Here is an 18,344-nt window from a genome sequence, read left to right on the forward strand (position 1 = left end):
AAGGGGCAGAGAGAGAAGGCGAGGGGATGGAGGTTAACAGAAAAGACTCCTAAATAGTTGAAGAAATATGAACTATGCTGACATAGGTAGGTATTTGATTCTGTGTATCAGCTGTGGTTTTTCAGACCACTTGTAGGTTGTATTGTTTCATTTTGATTGTTTTTTGCTGGCACTACACTGTCACTAAAAGAAAAATTACTCACCAGTAGCAGGTGGTCTCCAAGAACATCAGGATATAAATTCTAGTATGTGGTGATATCACTGACAGAGCCCCAGTGAGGATGTTGCCCAATGTCCTTCAGCTTCTGGAAGCTTTTGGCTGGTCTGATTGTGCAAGAGGCAAAACACTTATTTAACTATACCCACATGAATACCTGCCTACCACCGTCAAGCAAACCATAAAAACTCAGCTACAACTAACAGACCACTACTTGGAAAAGTGAGCATAGTAAATGCAAGATCAGCCAATAAAAGATTTCCTATGATCCATGATGTCATCAGTGAATACCAGTTAGACATCTTGGGAATAACTAGACCTAGGTAGAAGACAGCCGAGGAATGCCATTGGCTGAACTATACCCCACAGGATTCACTATCCTGCACCAACTGAGACAAGGGAAGCAGGGTAGAGAGGTAGTAGTCCTGATTCGAGAGACAATCAAGTTGCGCCTTCCCCATCCCCCATCTGGCTAAGTCAAAATGCCTCCTAATCCAGCTGGGAGATAGGAGTCAATGCGGTCCCATTAAAAAAATGGGACCAAACAAACTTTGGAAGGAAATTTGAAACAGAAATCTGACTGCTGATAACTTCCTAGAGGCCTTGTCCTACCTCCAAGTGGATAAAAAGATGACAGTGTCAGAACAGATTGATGTCTAGAATAACACGCTTAACAATGGCATTAGAAAAAATTGCCCCTTTTAAAGAAGGTCTTATGCTCAACATGGGTTTCCCAAGAACTATGGGTCTTTAAACATCAAGGATATCAACTAGAAAGAAAATGGTGAAAACTAATCTATTATCTTGACTAATCTATTATCTTGAATTGATCTCAATGTTCTGACCGGCATATATGGGATTGTCAAATTATGTAAATAATTAGGATGCTGAAGATAAAATGCTCTGGGGCTCATAATAATAATTTTTTAAAAACATGCAAAAACTGGCCTAAATCGGTACTTGGACGATCAAAAAGACATTATCGATAATCATAGCTGGTTTTATCTAAAACCAGCTTAGGCCTTTACCCTGCCTCTGAACACCTAGAGCGAAAAGAAGCATTTGTAGAGGAGGGGAAAGGGTGGGAGATGGACCGACCTAGACCTTAGACTTAGTATGACCAAAAGTCTAAGGAGATCGCCCAGTTGGAACTTATACATTTTGACTTAGACCAAGTCAAAACAGGTATAAGTTCCGAATAGAGGCCACTGAGCTGATTGCAGCTGCCGTGATCAGCTCAGCAACCCTGACAACCTGCCCACCCCACCCACCGCAACAGTTGTGGCAGGAGAGATGCCTAATCTCTCCTGCTGTGATTGTGATCCCCCACCCCGCCAAAACCTCAAACTGGCTGGAGGGATCCCAAGCCCCCCTGCCTGCACCCTCACCTGAACTTGCGATCACGGCAGGAGGGAACTCAAGCCCTCCTGCCAACACCCCACCCCCCTGTGAATACCAAAAGGATGGAGCCCAGGCCCTCCTGCCAAAGACGGCCCCCGACACCCCCTACCCCGACAATACCGGCAGGAGGGATCCCAAGCCCTCCTGCCGGAAGGCGCACCCCCCGAACCCCCAAACGTACCCCCCACTGGAACCCCCTCCCTAACTAACTTTGGGTCTGATTGACCCAGGCGCCTAAGGCCCGCCCATAGGAGGGGCCTTAGGCAACTGTGCCTACCGTAATCAATATTTGTATGGGCCATTGCTATTTGAATAAGGATTAAGGCAACAATTTGCCTGAGGCGTATGTTCCTGCTGATGTGTCCTGAGTTCCCACACCATATGTGGCAGTTGGTGAGACAAAGCTGAGCACCACCTGTTCCAGTGGGCTGAGATCAGACATATCTGCATCAGCAGCCCTGTTGCCAGCCTTTGCCCGTACCTCTCTTGAGGGCCCTCCATTTTTTTTCTTACAGTCTTTAATGTCTCAATTGAAGTGATGAACTGCATTGAGGCAGCTGGCTATGCCAGCCCACACCTTTAGGAGAAAAGAGCTGCTGATGGTGAGCCTGGATCTCCCTGATGAGTATCTCTGCTTCTGCCTGTGTGAAATTAGGCTTACAGGACAGAGACTGATCTTTCTGCTGTTTTGCGGGTTTTTTTGGAACCATGGTGAAAAAGTGCAAACTTTTGAGAATATTAGTTTGCACGTTTATATAGCCATTAAAAGATGTCTGGGAGGAGCCCAGTCAACGTCCTACCGTTTGACGACCAAGTGATCGGTTATGGATGAATCAGTGGGGCATCTATGCGATTTTCCGCCCTTTATACCAGATTGTTCATTGGTTGTTCATTGATTGTTCATTGGTACGTTTAAAGTCATGTGGCTTCCCAAGTCTATCTGCAGACTTCATTCATATCCTCTAGTTATACTGCCCCTCTGGAATAGGTTTGTTTGAATATTAATACCTTTCAAGTATTTAAATGTTTGTATCATATCACCTCCCTCTCTCCTTTTCTCCAGCATACAGTATACTGTATATATTCAAGTCCTCCAGTCTCTTCTCATATGTCTTATGGCACAAACTGTGCACTATTTTCACTGCCTTCCTCTGAACCACCTCATCTTTTTACATCCTTGTAGAGATAGCCTCGAAAACTGGATATGGTACTCCAGGTGGAGCATCACCAATGCCTTGTACAGGGGCATCAACATCTCTTTTCTTTTGCTGGTTACGCCTCTCTCTATGCGGCCTAGCATTTTTCAAGCAACAGCCACCGCCTTGTCACATTGTTTTTGTCATCTTGAGATCCTCAGACACTATCACCCAAGATTTATCTCCTGATCTGTGCATGTCAGTCTCTCTCACCCAGTTGCATCACCAGAAAAAAAAATATTTGAGGGGACACAGGGGAGGCAATCCAGATATTGAGGGAGGCAAGCTAAAGTGACATTTCTTTACATCACAGCCTTCCTCATCCTTCCCCCTGACCCCACTCTTTCACCTTTCTTCTTTGTGTCCTCCATCTGTCCTTTCCTTATCCTTTATTCTCTCAAGCCAAGAATGCAACCTTCTAAACCTAAACAGAACTGGTCGTGGAAACTACTGCTTAATCTCTGAGCAGTGATTGAGGCTTTTCTGCAATTTCTTCCTTCTTGCCCAGGGCCACATTAACCACCTATGCAGTGGCGTACCTAGGGTATGTGGCACCCGGGGCCCATTATTTTTTGACACCCCCCCATGTAAAAAAATATTTTTTGTAATAACCATGAAACGGAATAAATGGTCATAATAGAAACAGGCAGTGAACATTTTCTTTTATTGAACCTCATATATAACCATTATTCCAAACATACCATAACATAAATTATGTCTGAATTGTCATGACATCAGAAGTACATATGGAGTAGTTGCAGGTGATGCTTGGGACAGTTCTGATTGTGTTAGTTCGGTTTTATGTGTTTTTTGAATAGAAGGGTTTTTATTTCTTTTTTGAAGGTTTTGTAGTCTGTGGTCGAGGTCAATAGGTTGTAGAGTTGGGGGTCAAGTGTTGCAGCTCGAATGGCTAGGAGGTTGTCGAACTGTTATTTTCTTTTGACGTTTTTGGTTGGAGGATGTGTGAATGATGTGTGAGTTCTCCTATGTCTGGTTGAGGTGGATTGAATTATTTAGCTGAAGAAATTAGTTCCCTCCCCCCCCCCATTCCACACACATTAATTCTCTTCCATTTTTGTTCCCATTATAAAAAAGTAATAAGTTCCCAGAAAAAAAAAAAATTAAAATAAGAAGTGAAAACCAAGGCCCCTACAGATGAGAACATACAAGTTTCAAGTTTATTAAGTATTTGATTGATCGCTTACTCAAATATCTAAGCGATGAACACATTTTTCAATTTACAAATAATACAGGGGTTATAAAAAAAACAGATAAACATAACATAAGAATAGCCTAACTTGGTCAGACCAATGGTCCATCATGCCCAGTAATCCATTCTCATGGTAGCCAATCCAGGTCACTAGTACCTGGTCAAAACCCAAAGAGTAGCAACATTCCATGCTATCGATTCAGGGCAAGCAGATGCTTCCCCCGTGTCTTAATAACAGACTATGGACTTTTCCTCCAGAAATTTACCAAACCTTTCTTAAAACCAGCTACACTATCTGTTTTTACCATAACTTCTGGCCACTTCATTTTTAAGCTGAGATCTTTCCTTCCAAACAGAGACCTTGCTAGATGTCAAATACAGCACAAGGTAACTTCACACGGACTTAGCTGTGCAGGAAATGTGAATCTCCTCTTACACCCACCATATAGTGCAAAAATGTGCAAAGGTCAGTTTTTTTCTTTCGATTACTACATAGCCTAATGCCACACAAGCAGCGCTGTTACAAACATATTCTGAAGGTCAATGCTAAGGTTAACAAAGTTTCCTTCCTTCAACCACAAGGAAATACTGACAAACTACTGGAAGAGATCCCAAAACAACTACCCAGGCACAACACCCAAAGACCCACTCAGTTTGTGAACCAGTTGAGTGGAGTAGACTAACTGGGGGGTGGTAATGGGCCCGGAGTTTGCTCAGAAGAATTTCCCAGACCACATTGACACGCTGCCACCACCACCACCACTAGGAACACCTCACCGGGTAGACCAGCAATGCTTATAAATTTTATAAAACACATTATTATATTTTCTTATAAAGCACATATTTTAACTGAACTCTCTGACATGCTCAGCCTTGCCATTCACAAAAATAGAAGGAAGAAAAGTTCCCATTTCCCCCGGCCTATACAATATTTTTCTTCTGCAGACCTTTCAAAAGTCTGACCAAATCCTCATTTCACTTGCATTATAAAGTACTGAGGATGCCATCTCTCCCCAATCCCAGGTCCTAAAGTCTAAGACAGTAGCGCAAATTAGTGCTGCCCGATTCAGGAAAAGAAATTTCAATTCGATTCAGCCTATTGAATTGGTTTTTCAATTCGATTCGATTTTCCTGCCCAATTGGGTGTTTTTTTCAAACATCCTGGTGGGTTTATTTTATAGCTTTTTCACCCCCTTTGGCTTCTCCTAACCACACTGGCGCTGTGGTGTAAACCAGTGGTTCCCAACCCTGTCCTGGAGGATCACCAGGCCAATCAGGTTTTCAGGATAGCCCTAATAAAAATGCATGGAGCAGATTTGCATGCCTCTCACTTCCAGTATATGCAAATCTCTCTCATGCATATTCATTAGGGCTAGCCTGAAAACCTGATTGGCCTGGTGGTCCTCCAGGACAAGGTTGGGAACCAGTGGTGTAAACAAAATAAAGAAACAAAAAGGACTTTTCCTCTCTCTGTTAAATCCTAGCTCACGTTTGCAGTCTAACACCAGCTCTGGCAGGATATACTTTTCAAATCTGACATATTGTAATCACAAAACAGAAAATAAAATTATTTTTTCTACCTTTTATTGTCTGGTCAGTATTCAAATCTTGTTGGTCCCAGGCTTTTGTTGGTCCCAGGCTATGGTTCTCTTGCCATGGTCTCCTTCTTTCTTCTTTCTCTGTACTAACCATCATCCTGCCATCTCTGTCCTCCACTTCCATTTACCTTCCCTCCCCCGGAGGTCTGGCATCTTTCCTTTTTTTTCATCTCCCTCCACAGATTCACCTTTTCTCAACTACCCTTTCATCCAAGATCTCTCCCTCCTTCCCCACCATCCAAGGGTCCTCCATCTCTCCCTTTCTCTTCCCAACTATCCTCCTATCCAGTATTTCTATCCCCCCTCCACACCATCCCTTGTGTCCAACTTCTCTCCCTTTCTGTTCCTTCCCTCCCTAAATCCCATTATCCACCATCTTTCTCCCACTCCTCTATTTTTAGACCCATTATTTCTTCCCCCAAAGTCCGGCATATGCACCTATCTTTGAACACCCCCTTCCATCCCTCCCTCTGTGTACTTCTACACCAGGACCCCCTCCCCTGGAGGTCTGTACCCCCTGAAGGCCTGTCCCCCCCTGAAGGACTGCACCTCCCCCCCGAAGGTCTGTCCCCCCTGAAGGCCTGTCAACCTCTGAACCCCTGAATGCCTGCACCCCCCCCGAAGGCCTGTCCCCCTGAACCCCTGAAGGCCTGAAACCCCCTGAAGGCCTGCACCCCCACCTGAAGGCCTGCCCCCCCCTTGAACCTCTGAAGGCTTGCACCCCCACCTGAAGGCCTGTCCCCCCCGAAAGTCTGTCCCCCCCTGAAGGACTATCCCCCCTCCTCCTCCACCTCCCCCCGGGAAGGCCTGTGTGTTCCCCTCTGGCCTCCCTATACTCGATAACTGCAGAAAGCAACCTGCAGAAAGGATCGCGGGTACTTCAGCGATCCTTGCAGGTTGCCATAGGCCTCCCGAGTTGTCCCTCTGCCGCGGTCCCGCCTCTCCTCTGACATCAGAGGAGGGGCGGGACCACGGCAGAGGGACAACTCGGGATCCTTTCTGCAGGTTGCTTTCTGCAGGAATTGCGTAAAGGGAGGCAAAAGCTTTGGGATCGGGCCATGAGAAGGGAAGTTCCCGGGTCATGACTCCAAGGCCGGGAGCACCCCCTCATGGCTTACACCCGGGGCAGACTCACTTAGTATGCCACTGCACCTATGGAGTCCTGGACAAATCTTTGAGGATGGGGCATCCTTCCCCCCACCTCATTCTCTATGCAGTGGCACAACCTCCTTAGCTCTCTGTCAACCAAGCCGTTTCTCACTGAAAAAAAAATATGGCATAAGGATATGAAACCACTGATGGCTCTGCTAGTTCTGCCCCTGGAAATAGGAAGTCCACATAAAAAGGAGTAGGATCAGCATAGCCATCAGTTGTGCAGTCTAGACAGCAGCTCCACACCTTACTGCTTTGGAGGATTGTATTGTGTTCGGTTTTGGAGGTCATATTTTGCTAAGGACATAAAATACTTGATGCAGTCTACAGGAAAATGACAAAAATGATACGGGCTTTCTGCCAAAAGACCTATGAGAAAAGATTTGAGGACCTGAATATGTATACCCTAGAGGAAAGCAGGTTTAGGGTAGATATGATACAGCCATTTGAATATCTGAAAATTATTAATATGCAAACAAATCTTTAGAGAAGGTTATGTGGTAGAACTAGAAGACATGAATTGAAGTTACAGGAGGGTCGACTTAGGAATTACTTTTTCACAGTGAGAGTGGTAGATACCTAGAATGCCCTTCCACAGTAGGTGGTGGAGACAAAAATGATAATGGAATTCAAGAATGCGTGGGATAAGCACAAAGGTTTCTTATGTGGAAAAAGAACTGAATCAAAACAACTTAGCCTTGTTTAAGCAGCAAACCCAGTAGTTGGGAAGTAAGCCTAATGTTGGCCAAATGTCTAGTCTGTGTCTCAATTATAGCTAAACAGATTTGGTTGGGTTGGAGCGAGCTTTGACGGCAACTCCAGCAGTTGAAAATTAAGCCAGTGCTGGTCAGACTTTAAGTCTGTGCCCTAAAAATGGCAGACTGTTAGGACCAACAAGAAAAGAACAAGTGGGGAGTGGGATATACCACATCAACCTTAGGTTAGACAATCTTTATTTGTATTCATAAACTTAAAACTATAATACATAAAAAAACACATGAAAAAAGTCCAATGTATAGAATGTCCTGTATTGGAGTATTGTAATCAATGACTGTGCAGATCTGTATCTGCAACCATCTACTATGTTTTGTTTTGTTATTGGTTGGTTTGTTTTTTGGGGGGGGGGTTTGGGGGGTATGCAAGCCCTCAGGGAGGGGATGTGGTGTTAAGGAAGCTGCTGAACCAGGGGAGGGAAAGGCAGGGAAGAAGCTAAACCAGTGCAAAGATACCAAGGGTGTCCCAGAGAGCGAGATTAAAAGCTAATGTGTGAGCTTTTTTCATGGTGCGTTCGGAGTATAAATTTGGCATGTGAAGGGACTAAGGCCTGAGGAAGTGCTGCTGGCTATCATGGCATGCTACATATTTTAAACTCAGTTATTTCAAGCGTTTCCCAGCACTAAACCACATATACTGTGCATCTAAATACAGTTGAATTGTTTCCACAAAAATCCTTTAAGAGGCAGTGTCTCATAATTCAACTCTGATCAAACATGTTTCTGTTATAGATGAGCACCTCAGCACACATCAGATCCTACAATATTCTAAAACCCTGTCTGATATGATGACAAACGAGAATTATATTAATGTTTTGATATCATCCCAGTAAGAACAATACACAATCCCTCCACTTCAAAACACGAGGCACAAACTTGTGCAAAAAACACACACATAACAGCACTAATTTTCAGGACTCAAACAACAACTACCATCAATCATGAGGAAATTCTCTGCACAATATTTGAAAAATTCTGCACATTTTATTTGAAATTTCCTTGTGCAGAATTTCCCCATTATAAGAGCTGACATCTCCTCCCACCGTCACTACCATGGCAATTTCCCTACTCAAGTTCTACCTTCCCTGTTTCTTTATTAGCTTGTATTCTTCCTGGTTAAGTTCAGTCCCCAGCTTTCTCAACCCCTTCTCCAGGTTGAACTCCTCCAATTTTTCTCCCCTTCTTCCACCCCCTTTTTGTTCACCTGTTCTCTACCCTCTAACACCACTCTGTCTTCTAGAGCACAGTTCTTCAACCGCCGGTCCGCAAAAAAATCTTGCCGGTCCGCGAAGGATTCGGTCCCCGCCGCAACGAAAGGCCGGCGTCAGCTGACTTGCAACTTCCTGTTGCAGTCGCTGTGCCGGGACTCCCGCCTTCGCCGGGACTCCTGCCTTCCACCGCGTATGCTTCCTGCCTTGTCTCCGCACCTCCAGACCAGCAGCGGCAGCTCTGTGTGCTTTTAACTTCGGCACAGAGCTGACCCTAAGCAGTAGTTTAGCGCGGTTTCACGAGGCCGCCTCGGGGCCTTTGCTAGGCCGGCCCACTTCACATCATCGAAGCGGGCTGGCCTAGCAAAGGCCCCGAGGCTGCCTCATGAAACCGCGCTAAACTACTGCTTAGGGGCAGCTTTGTGCCGAAGTTAAAAGCACACAGAGCTGCCGCTTGCCTAAAGACTCTTGGGCCACTGAAGGAGGGCAAAGAGCAGCTGTCCTGGAGGTTTCCCTTCATCTCACCTTTGCAGGTCCCTTTTTTTTGTTTTCTTCAAACGGCAACGGGCCCCAGCATGACATCAAGTAAGTTCCACTGTTCCTTGCAAGCGGTTCTGCTTGGCCAAAGCTTCCCCTCTGACAAGAGCCACCCTCAGGGGAAAGAAAGTGACCCGCAAAGGTGAGGGAAGGGGGGCAGATGATGGAAGTTGGGGGGGGGGAAGAGAGAGAAGGGGCAGATGATGGAATGGAGGAGATGAGAGAGAGAAGGAGACAGATGATGGAAGTGAGAAGAAGGGAGAGAGAGCAGAAGGTAGATGGATGTCAGTTGAGAGGGGAGAGCAGATGCTGAATGAAAGTGGGGAAAGAACACATACTGGATGAAGGAGGAGATAAATAAAGGGGGAAGAAAATAGTAAGATAATGGAGGGGTGAGGGAAAGGGGTGACAAGCTGTGGGTAGACACAGTGAAAAGAGGGAAACAGGACTAAATAGTAAGAAAGAATTTAATTTAGATGGAGGCAGAAAATAGAGAAGGAAGACCAGAGAAAAAAAGGGAAGAGAGAGCAGAAAACGATATCAGATCTGAGTGGAGGAAATGAGAAGAGAGAGATGGGAAAAACCACAGGGGGAGGGAAGGAGAGAGATGCCAGACCATGAGGGGAACAGAAGGAAGATGACGGATGCCAGACCAAATTGGGGGGGGGGGGCAGGAGGAGAGATGGCAGGGAAAGACAGACAGTGAATGGAAGGGGCAGATGCTAGACTGAAGAGACAGAGAAGGTTATCATGCCGCTGTACCGGGCCATGGTACGCCCTCATCTGGAGTACTGCGTCCAGCACTGGTCACCGTACATGAAGAAGGACACGGTACTACTTGAAAGGGTCCAGAGAAGAGCGACTAAGATGGTTAAGGGGTTGGAGGAGCTGCCGTACAGCGAAAGATTAGAGAAACTGGGCCTCTTCTCCCTCGAACAGAGGAGATTAAGAGGGGACATGATCGAAACATTCAAGATACTGAAGGGAATAGACTTAGTAGAGAAACACACTATTCATCCTCTCCAAGGTAGGGAGAACGAGAGGGCACTCTCTAAAGTTGAAAGGGGATAGATTCCGTACAAACGTAAGGAAGTTCTTCTTCACCCAGAGAGTGGTAGAAAGCTGGAATGCTCTTCCAGAGGCTGTTATAGAGGAAAACACCCTCCAAAGATTCAAGACAAAGTTAGACAAGTTCCTGCTGAACAAGAACGTGCGCTGTTAGGGCTAGTGTCAGTCTTAGACCTGGTCAGTCTTAGTGCTGGTCTTAGACCAGAGGGCCGCTGCGTGAGCAGACTGCTGGGCATGATGGACCACTGGTCTGACCCAGCAGTGGCAATTCTTATGTTCTTATGTTCTTAGGGCAGACGCTGGATGGAAGAGAGTGAAAAGGCAATGAAAGCAGAAACCAGAGACGACAAAAGGTAGAAAAAAATAATTTTATTTCTATCTTGTGATTCAAATATATCAGATTTGAAGTATGTATCTTGCTAGACATAACTGGGGAGTGCAAAGCCCAGGCAGTGATTCTTTAGCTTCCAGCTGGCTTAGGGCTCTCTCTGACCAGAGGGCAGTTGCCCTAGTTCCACTCCCCTAACACCATTCCTGTCATGTGTGACTGTGGTATTCTGTTACATGATATTTGTGTAGCATTCTGTAATAATTTAGCTTATTCAGTTTTCTTGATAGTAGAGGGGATATATGTGAAGGGGAGGGGAGACGGGGGTTTTGTTGATCCTTGCCCTGTATTATTTATATTTATAAAATGACAATTGTACAGAATATTGTTTCTTTTTATACTTTAATAAAATATGTTCAATATAAAATCATAACTATTTGAGGCTTGTGCAGATGGATTTAAATGGTTTGTGAGACCGAGCTCGCGGGGATGGGGCGGCGATGATTTTTAAAAAAAATTTCAGTCTTAGTAATTTGCCGGTCCACGAAATAATTATTTTATTTCCACTGGTCCATAGGTGTAAAAAGGTTGAAGAACACTGTTCTAGAGTTCTTTCTCCCCATACTTCAGCCATCACTGCCCTCCATATGCTCTCTAATTTCTAGCAAGATCACTGTTCAGTCTACCCTCAAGCTTTCTTTTCCTGATCCCAGGCAAACCCTTACTGTTCTCTGCACCATCCCTATGGCATACATTTCCCTCATCCACATTTCTCCAGCACCTCCCATCCACCCACCCAAGACACTCATACCACATCCCCTTTTCTCCAGCCTTTACTATTGGCACACCACTCCATCCACCTTGCTCCAGTCCTTCCTCCACTGTATTCACAACTTCATGCATTTTCCTGCAGCCCTCCACTTCTTATCCACCTTTTTATCAGGCCCACCCTAAACTCCATACACATTTTCCAGACTCCCCTCCATTCCCTATTTCGCTCCCTGCAAGCATACCACTCCAATTAGGCAAGAGGAGGAGCTACACAGCAAGCTGCTTCTTTCTCCTCTGCCATCCCAGGACTGAATTTCTTTGAGCCATGCAGGCCTCCATATAGTCATGCAGATAAAAGGAACTTCAGCAGTCAAGGTGGCAGAGAAGGCAGAATCAGTCCAATATATGGCTGTACAACTTCTCCTCTTGTGGTGCTGGAGTGGTATGTGTGCAGGGAGGCAGTGGCTGATCATTTTTTAACATCCCCCCCCCCCCGGTGCAGCACCTCCGGACCCAACTGACCCCCATCCCCCACCATGAGATTTCACATTTTGACATCCCTTCGGGCCTCCAATGGCGGCAGCAGCAGTGGTGGCAGTGGCCAACCATTAGAAATAGCATCAAATGGGCTGTTTGCAGCCTACTCCGCTAAGGCTTCTCTCTGCCGCATCATTAGTGACATCATCATAGGGAAGGCCCTGGCGGCCGGGCCACAAGAAGCCTGTTCAAAGTGCTGCTTCCAATGGCTGGCCACCGTTGCTGTTACTTTGGAAGGCAGGCCCAAAGATATGTGAGCTTTCTCTTTGTTGGCAGCCTTTACTCGCTGCTCTGACGGCATCGGGCTTTCCTCTCTGCCAGTCCCACCTACTTCCGCGAAGGCAGAACTTAGCAGAGAGAAAGGCCTGACACCAGCAGAATAGCAAAGTTCCCAGACCATGACGCCAATCCCAGGAGCACCCCTCAAGGTCTGCACCTAGGGCGGATCCTTGGTACACCACTGCAGGGAGGCAGCTGGAAATGAAGCATCTGTGCCGCACTGTAAGAGCAGACTGAATTCTGCACAGTCTGCAGAGATGGGTAATTTAGCAAAATCCTATATTGCACAGTAGTGTAAAATTCCCCCAGAAGTAAGCACTGTAAATAATACAATTGACATTACAATATCAACATTTTACCTAGTGAAAAAAAAACGGAACAAACATGATTGCTACAGATCTAAGACTAGCAAAATACCACTACTCAGACAAATATACAAACCATAAACAAACCCTCAACAAATATGAAAGGACCACAGATTAGCAATATAGAGTTCAAAACACTGAAATGGACCCTCAAGAAGTCAGACCTTGAATACATCAACATAAAGAAACAAAAATTGAAATGCAAGACTGCAGAGAAGCACATTTTCCAAAGCTGACATATTCATAAGAACATAAGAAATGCCTACACCGGATCAGACCTTGGGTCCATCTAGTCCGGCGATCCGCACATGCGGAGGCCCAGCCAGGCCTACCCTGGCGAATACCTTAGTTACTTGTATCCCTCAATGTGTCTTTCAAGAAGATGTACATCCAACTTGCCCTTAAATTCTTGAATGGTGGTTTCCTCCACAACCTCTTCCAGGAGAGCGTTCCAGGCGTCCACTACTCGCTGTGTGAAGCAGAACTTTCTGACATTTGTCCTGGCCCTGTCCCCCCACAGCTTCAGTCCATGACCTCTTGTCCGAGTCACCTTTGACAATGTGAATAAAGTTGTTTCCTGCTCTATTTTATCAAATCCTTTCAGTATTTTAAAAGTCTCTATCAGATCCCCTCGCAGTCTCCTCTTCTCGAGGGTGAATAATCCTAGTTTTCTGAGGTGATCTTTGTAGCTCAAGTTCTCCATACCTTTTACAAGCTTCGTCGCTCGCCTCTGCACTCTCTCCAGTAGTATTATATCCTTCTTTAGGTAGGGAGACCAATGTTGGACACAGTATTTCAAGTATATCTTCGCTCTGTAAAGCGGCATTATGACATCCTCAGATCTACTCATGATACCCTTCTTTATCATGCCCAATATCCTGTTTGCTTTTTTTGCCGCCGCTGCGCATTGAGCTGACGGTTTCAGGGTCCTGTCTATCATTACCCCCAGGTCCTTTTCTTGTTCGCTTTTGCCCAAAGTTACATCAAAAAAGGTATACTGGTGCTCCTTGTTTTTCCTGCCCAGGTGCATCACTTTGCATTTTTCTACATTAAACTTCTTTTGCCACTTCTCTGCCCATTTCTCTAGTTGTCTCAAATCTCTCTGGAGTTCTTCACTGTCCGTCTGTGACCTGATTGCCCGACACAGCTTTGTGTCATCAGCAAACTTGATGATTTCACTGGTCGTTTCTTCTTCCAGGTCATTTATGAAAATATTGAATAAGATGAGCCCAAGAACCGAACCCTGAGGCACTCCGCTAGTTACTTTCTCCCAGTCCGAGAACTTCCCATTTATGCTCACTCTCTGTCTTCTGTCTTCCAGCCATTTTCCTATCCATCTTAGTATGTCCCCTTCTATTCCATGACTTTGTAGTTTTCTGAGAAGTCTCTCATGTGGAACTTTGTCGAACGCCTTCTGGAAGTTCAAGTATATTATATCCACTGGTTCTCCACTATCAACTTATTTGTTCACAGTCTCAATAAATTTTTTTTTAGACTTTTGTTTATCTGAGCATTTTATTTTTCTATTCACTATGGTCCAAGTGTTTCCTCCATTTTTTTTCCTGTCCTTGCAGGGCCTCCTGTCTTTCATATTTCTTTTCTGTCTTTGTTAACCATCCATCTTCTGTTTACATCCCTTTGCACTTTTTCACATTAAATTTTAACTCCAAATATTTGACAATTCTTCAAATTTTTGTAGATCCCTTCACATATTATCCATTCCTTCCAGTGAATTCACTCTGTTGCAGATCTTGGTGTCATCTGCAAAAAGGCAAACTTTTCCTTCTAAGCCTCTAGCAATGTCACTCAAAAATATGTTGAATAGAATCGGCCCCAGTACCAATCGTTGAGTCATCCAACTACTTATTTTCTACCCGCTAAGAACTCTATTAACCACTACCCTCAGCCAACTATCAGTCAACCAATTCCAATCCAGTTCACCACTTTACATCCTACCTTGAATTCACTGAGTTTATTTATGAACTTCCTATGAGGCTATGTTCTGCTGGAACCAGTCAAAAACTCATCCCTTGCTTAGATAGTATCTATTCTTATGTTCTAAAATTTTCCTCCCAAGTTACTCCAGAGTGAGAGCATCCCTGCCAGGTGGAGCCGAGACATGGATCCTTGAAATGCTGACTGTTTTAAGAATAGATACGACCACTATAGAATGGTATGGTATGGCAGCTGCGGCTTCTCAATTCCGGGAGCTTTCTGGACTCTGTACATAGACTCCACTTGTTTAGTTTAATTTGCACAGAGATTGGGGGGTCTCCCAATCCTTCTTCTGTGCATTCTTGAGAAAGATGTGAACAAGCTCTGTAACAACTTCCTTATGAGGGGAGTCATAATCGAGGACATCCAACATCTTGGCCCTGGGCTCATCCTCAATTTGGAACTACCCAGTTAAACACTTTTGAATACTGACCCCAAATCATTTTCTCTTTAAAAAAATACAAAGACCAGGGGTCATGCCATGAAGTTACTAGGCAGTGTATTTAAAACAAATCAGAGAAAATCATTTTTTCAATCAAAGTATTCCAATTAGTTGCTAGAGAATGTAGTAAAAGCAGTTAGTGAAGTTGGTTGTTTTTTTTTTTTAAGGTTTGGGCAACTTTTTGGAGTAAAAGTCCATAAACCATTATTAACCAGATAAATTTTATATCATGTTTACCTCCAGGCATAAACAGTGACTTTATGCAACTTTACCTACACATCAGTACTTTTGACCTGGATGGGCCAGTTTTGGTCTGACCCAGTATGATAGTTCTTGTATTCTTATGTTTTATCTTGTAATTATTTAGTAGTAAAGCACTTCAGATGTCATAAATGAGTTTAATAAATGCAATTAGCAAATGATGCATCAGGAAAACAGCAAGAAATTATGCCACTTAACACAGAAGTGGTATTAATTGGGTGGTACAGATATAGAGTTCAGTTTAGCATTTCTCCATGAATACAACAGCCTCCTACTCCTCTCCTGGCAATCGTACATGCAAAAAAAATGTATCCTTGATTCCAAGGGAAAAAGATGAACCAGTAATTGTGAAATGAACCCACATGTGAATACCAATATTATTTGCAATGAGTAATGAAAATGTTTTTCATTAGCATGTAAAATTAAACACCCCCTCCAAATTTAATTTTCCCCTTCCCCAAAGGTTGTGCATAAAAAATCAAGTCATAATTTTGCAACCTTCCGTTCACTCCAGAAAGTGCTAGCTCCACTACTGAACCTCCCCGGGCTTCCCTCTTGCAGTTCCTTCCCCGTCACATAAAACCACAGCATTACTGATAAATCCCTTCTCTTGATCTGCCCAATATCTCCTTCACGTCTCCAAGCCCTACTTACTCATGTGTAGGACAAGAGCAATACCCAGTTGCTCCTGCCAAGCTTGGTCCCACTTTCAAAATAGCACCAATTCACCCTGACTTTTAGGGGGTAATTCTATATAGTGTGCCATAAATCAGGTGTCAATTAGACAGTGTTCCAGCTTAGGTATTTCTCATCACACCAATGCTCCCTCTGTTGATATGCCATCAGTGATTCCCAGGACTGGGCTATTTTGTATCAGAGCAGAGAGGTGGAATTCTCCAAGGAAGAGCAATTGTACCTTCTGAGGTTTCTGAAGCCATCAATAGTAGAAAAACACTAATCTTACTCCATTTGCTTTTTGCCTTGTGTTTAAAAAGAGTGATATGATCTGTAGCCCAGAAAATGTTTCAATATTTAAGACCAGACTTACATCTTTAGAATCAGTTGGAATCTGTACAGGTTGTCTTCCTCCAAATGGTCGAAATATCTAGTAATGAGAAATCTCATATCTCCAACTTACAGCTGCAACAATAATTTTGTCCCCCATCCCCGTGGGCACTGTGTCTGTCCTTGCCTCATCACTGCAGGCTCCATCTCCATCCCTGCCCCATCCCTGCACGCTCTGACCCTATCCCCACAGATGCTGTCCTCATGTGCGCACCTTATGATTTTATATTTAAATCTTTTTATTAAAGTATAAAAAGGAACAATATTATGTAGAACTATTTATAAATTGCAAATAGAACCTTCCATTTCTATCTGATTTTAGTACAACCTTCCCAAAAATTCAGTTGCCTATGTTTTTACATTATCTGGGAAAGTAATTGGATTGTCTTTCAACATGGATATAGAAGAGAACCTAAACTATGTAGTGGATAAAAAGGAAAATAAGTGTCTACTAAATGTTAGAAATGTTCCTTGATGCCAGCAATGATGGATGAATCTGTTGCAGTAACAGTAAGATGCTTGAGCAGCTGGGCACATGATAGAAGGATGTCATTTACAAGTAATTCATTTAAATCCAAAAGCAGTTTCTGCCGTTTTTTTTTTTTTTAAATCATTGCATTCAGTTGCCAATTGTCTAAGATGTGTTAAGTTTTTAAATATTGATACTAGTCTCATGTTTTTAAAGAATGACACGAGAACAAAGTTTTCCCCATCTCATCCCCGCCCCACGGGTAAACTGTCCCCATGTCATTCTCTACTGGAAGCAGCAAGGTGTAAATATTAAACAAAGCTTACTCTGAGGAAAGGGAACATTACCAGTGGTGTGTTACAGGGATCAATACTTGGTCCCATTCAAAATTTATATGATATTGCATAAATGCTTTTGAGAGGTTTGCCTTTAAGTAGATGATAAAAATATATGCAACAGGACAGGCATCCTGGAAGATGTGGAAAACATGAAGAGGGATCAAATAGTCTAGGGATTTCATGCATTTGGGCCACAAAGTCCGAAGGAGTTACAGTTCTGTGCACCGAACAAGAGTTGGACTGATCTTAAGGTGCCCGAAGAGGTAGATAAATTGATGGCATATTGACGAAGGGTTTTAGGGTGAATAGGAAAAGGAATGGTCAGCAGGAAAAGGAGGTGATATTGCTGCAGTTTAAAATTCTGATGGTAAATCCTTGCATCATATACAATTCTGGAAACCACACTTCCTAAAGGATAGAAACTATATGGAGTTAGTCTAGTGGTTAGCTGTTAAAATAATTATCAATCTTCATCTTTAAGTTTATGGGGGCAATTTTAAACAGCTGAACATATTGCTGGAGAAAAAGATAGGGGAGATGTGATAGTGACATTTAACTGTCTCCAAGGTATAAATGTGCAGAAGTCAGGTCTCTTTCAAAAGAAAGGATTCTCTGGAATGAGTGATCATAGACTAAAGGTGAAAATGGAAGACTCAGGTGTATTGTAAGGAAATATATATATATACTAGTGTTTAAGCCCGTTACATTAACGGGTGCTAGTAAAGCCTCCTTCCCTCACATGTCCCCAAATTTTCAGCCCCAGCTCCAAACCCAGAGCATTTAAAGGCCCGTGATTTCCCCCCTCCTCATAGTGAGACGAGAAGCAAAGGGAGCCGTGCACCATACCTACCTTCAGCGGACTGGCGCAGGCTTCCAGCCACAGGGCACTTTCTTGCGTTCAGCGACCTGCCTTCGGGCCCGCACCGAGAGCCATGTCCAGCTCGTGCCCGGGCTCTAAGGCGCAATGTCAGCCCCCCCCTCCCCCGGTTCCGCTGCAGGAAGATTAGAGACGCTCCTCCGGCAATGCCTGGCAGGAAGGACTGAGAGCCGCCTCCCCCACTGCCGAATACAGCCACGGAGGGCAATCGGGGCAGCCAGGACGCATGCAGGGAGAGAGCTTGCCTGCGCTTCTCC

The sequence above is a fragment of the Geotrypetes seraphini genome, chromosome 10 (genome assembly GCF_902459505.1).
Source record: "Geotrypetes seraphini chromosome 10, aGeoSer1.1, whole genome shotgun sequence".
In the NCBI taxonomy this organism is placed as follows: Eukaryota; Metazoa; Chordata; class Amphibia; order Gymnophiona; family Dermophiidae; genus Geotrypetes; species Geotrypetes seraphini.